The sequence below is a fragment of the Salmo trutta genome, chromosome 39 (assembly GCF_901001165.1).
Source record: "Salmo trutta chromosome 39, fSalTru1.1, whole genome shotgun sequence".
Lineage (NCBI taxonomy): Eukaryota > Metazoa > Chordata > Actinopteri > Salmoniformes > Salmonidae > Salmo > Salmo trutta.
The window spans coordinates 3,971,146-3,975,228 of record NC_042995.1 but is presented as its reverse complement, the minus strand read 5'-3'; the positions used below and the strand labels follow the sequence as shown (position 1 = coordinate 3,975,228).

Genomic DNA, 4,083 nt, shown 5'->3' with positions numbered 1-4,083 from the left:
ATGACACATACACTGACTCGACCTGGCTCTGACGTGAGATGTCATGACGGATCAGACAGATTGAAGTGAACTATGACTACCTGTAGTGTCTTGTACGGTGATCCACTAGTAATGTAAGTTGAAGTTGAAAGTTAACTGACAATCTAGACATGGCTACTGTTTGAAGGTGGTGGTTGTGGACTTGAATTAAAATGATTTGATTGAATTTCAAACTTGTGATAGTAAATATTGCATGCCTACAAGGAGTATGCCTATATAAGGCAAAGTCAAGTGGACTTGACTATGATTGGTCTGACCTCTAGCACCCTATTAAACAACGTTGTGGTTTGTCTGTACAGCAGCAAAACACTCAAACAGGCAATTGCTACACAAGCAGAACAACAACCCAATCACCAACACAAATTTGAGACAATGCTGAGAGTTGTGGGACATTTGCTGTGTAAGACAATTATTTTGTTACTACAATTAATAACTTACGAGTCAAATGTGTAATTACCTGTTTGTTTCTAGGTCTCTTTATATGCTGTCTAGGAGCTGATGGCTTGACAGAGACACTGGTGGAACTAGGACAGAATACAATCATAAACTGTTCTCTTCAAATAGAAAGTGCATACTGGTACATTCAGCACCAACCACAGCCTCCACTGGCCATACTCCGCTCTTTCTCTAGTAGTAGTCCTGCTGCTTTTTACTACAATAAGAATTATAGACAGAAATATTCATTAGAAACAGGAAATAGATTGTTCATACAGAATGTAACAGTAGATGATTGTGGAGTGTTCTACTGTGCAAAGAAGGAAGAGCAGAGTCTCCTATTTAGCAATGGCACCAGACTCATGACCACTGGTAAGTGCACATTTCATTCAATTATGAATATGTATGGTGTACAGATATGTATGGTGTAAATATGAGCTACCTTTTGGGTATGTTCCCAATAATGGAAAATACTGTTTTTCAATTTTAGATGTGGTTTAGAATAACTCAGGACATTTTACATTGGCTGTGTGTTATTTATCTTTTCTTCCACAGACTATCCAAGCCAGCCGTCCAACTGTAGGTCATCATGGGAGAACTATCTTCTGTCCATTTACAGTGTTCTGAATGTTATTCTGATCGTTATGATCCTGGGTGTGTAAATGGAAATACTAGATAATATCAAAATGTAAAAGTTTGAAATCGTTAACATTTAAAGGTTGTTTGCTGAGTAGCCAGTGTTGCTTGTTGATAATGTTGATATTGACATATCCTATGTTGTTGGTTTATATTTCAGTACATATCGTGGCCTTGGCATGTCAGAACAGAAACTGTCTTATTTAACTAAGACCTCAAGATGCAGACCAGAGGTAAGAGACTTTTTGTACACAACCTGAACAGTTGCAGAATTCTTCCTCACCATTTGATTAGACTTAACAGTATCAAATACTGAAAAGCATACAACATATCATGACGTAACTTTGACTGTATGTATGGTCTTTTTAAAAGATGAATTGCATTGTTTTTCCAGAAATCAGTGACACAGATCACAGCACCACCAAGAAGATTCCATCCTGAACTTGTATCAATAATTATTACAATTGCAGTATAGTGCATATATCCACAGGCGCAAACTAACAACTTCTGCAATAGGTATATTCTTAGAATCACTTCCTGTAGAATGATACAAGTCATGTGACAATGTTACAGTGAACAATGACTAAAATACTCTTGTGAATATGCCTGTATCCACCCCTTTCTACCGCTAGTCAGTAATGAATAAATACGTGTTTCTTTACTTCCCCCCACTTTGACATTTATTTGCACTAAAATACACGCATGATGTAGGTCTACTGCAGTGTTTCACAAACTCGGTCCTCTGGACCCCAAAGGGTGCACGTTTTGGTTTTTGCCCTAGCACTACACAGCTGATTCAAATAATCAACTAATTATCAATATTTGAACATTTGAATCAGCTGTGCAGTGTTAGGGCAAAAACCAAAACATGCACCCCTTGGGGTCCTGAGTTTGGGAAACGCTGAACGTGTTATTGTATACATGAACGGTCAATCCATTAGTGTAACTATCTTCTAGTAAAATGTCATGATTACAGTAATCAGCTGCTTAACTTCCTTTTTGTTCTAAAGCTGTGACTTCTGTGGAAATTGCCAATGAAATTGCAGTAAGGATCACAGCAAAAAAAGAAAGGTATTGTCACGTCCTGACCAGCAGAGGGTGTTGTGTAGTTTTGGTCAGGACGTGGCAGAGTATGTCTGTATGTGTGTTCTGGGTGTTGTATTTCTATGTGGGTCTGTGTGGCTCCCGATCAGGAACAGCTGGTTATCGTTGTTCCTGATTGGGAGTCATATAATTAGAAGTATGTTTGTCACTTGGGGTTGTGGGTGGTTGTGCTAACACTGCTAGTCTTTGGTATGTACGTAGCCTGTTAGCCGTTTTTGTTTATTGGTTTTCCCGTGGATACTTTGCTCTTATATATTAAAAAGATGAGCATCTACATTTCACCTCCTGCAGTTTGGTCTCTTCAACACGGCTGTAGTTATGACAGGCATAACTCATGGCCCACTCAGTTGAAGGTAAAGTAGAGCAGCAGTTGTCAGAAAGATATTACACAGTGGAAAGTAACACACCACACCACCACACACATAGCTCATGTAAATGGTCACAGGCTGTGGTTGTCACGATCTTGGAAATGAGCGGACCAAGGTGCAGCGTTAGTATAGTTCCACATATTTATTTAAGTAAAACCTACTAAGACCGTGAGGGCGTAGTGCCCAAACACACTAACAAACAATCAATATCCCACAAAACACAAGTGGGGAAATAGCTACCTAAATATGATCCCCAATCAGAGGCAACGATAAACAGCTGCCTCTAATTGGGAACCATATTAGCACCAACATAGAAATAGATATACTAGATCACCCCCTAGTCACGCCCTGACCTACTACACCATAGAGAACCAAGGGCTCTCTATGGTCAGGGCCTGACAGTGGTTTAATAACAGTATTTGTTCCAGTGATGTTTGTGAAAGAATTAGTCGGTTGTCTGTTGCAATACACTTTCATAATAAATGATTTCCTAACAACATGGTCTTAAACTCAAAGAAACACAGGCCTACCTTGTAGATATGAACACTATTAAATGTGTAGAGTAAATCATGCAGAATGATTTAGCCATAGCTTTTGGACCATTAACACAATATTCACCAGGGTTGGGGTCAATTCCATTTAAATTCCAGTCAATTCAGGAAGTGCACTGAAATTCCAATTATCTTCTATGCTTTTCAATTAGGAAAATTTGGAATTGGAATTTGGTTTACTTTCTGAATTGCCTGGAATTAAAATGGAATTGACCCCCACCACCCCCCCCCAATAAAACTCTTCAAACGGTCTGTCGTTGATGACACTTCAGTTACCCAGTGTTATGACAGGGTAAGGTGTGGCACTGCCTGGTGCTATGGGGTCTACATAGTCTTGAAAACTGACCCTATGTAACACAGTGACTAGGGTCTGGTTTCAACGATGGACGTTTTTGGCAAAGAGGAACTACGTATTTCCTCTATGCCAAAAGAGTCCTTAATTGAAACCACACCACTGTGTTGCCTAGGGATAGGTTTCAGACTAGTTTCTACGTATCAGAAAAATGGCTCTATCTATCTACAGGGACTCTACTGGGCTTCATCCAAATACCCCCTGTGACATCTTCCCCTCAGTCACTGTCTTGGGTCTTTGAGGGTTCTCCCTTTCCACTGCTCTCCAGGAGCCATATTCATAAAGCATCTCAGAGCAAGAGTGCTGATCTAGGATCAGGTCCTCCCTGTCCATGTGATCTTGTTCATTATCACCCAAAGGCTAAAACTGATCATAGATCAGCACTAAGACACTTTATGATTAAGGGGCCAGTTAGGCCACTTGTTTCAAGTTTTATTAGACTTGTGTACGGATACACATAGTATACACTGTCCAACGAAATGATTACTTGCAGGTTCCTTCTCGACAATGCAAAACAATAAGAAATAAGAAAATACAAGAATAACAACATGAAGTAAATGGCTCAGTTGAATAGAATAAACATCTTAGCATAAGTATA

General features: G+C 39.5%; 1 long non-coding RNA gene across 1 annotated transcript; it reads left to right on the top strand.

The window, feature by feature from the left end:
* The first annotated feature begins 340 nt into the window (after positions 1–340).
* LOC115179169 (uncharacterized) lies at positions 341–1,776 on the top strand. Its single transcript, XR_003872866.1, has 5 exons — positions 341–439; positions 511–846; positions 1,030–1,128; positions 1,271–1,343; positions 1,505–1,776. It is a non-coding gene; the product is annotated as an uncharacterized LOC115179169 (long non-coding RNA).
* Positions 1,777–4,083: the final 2,307 nt, after the last annotated feature.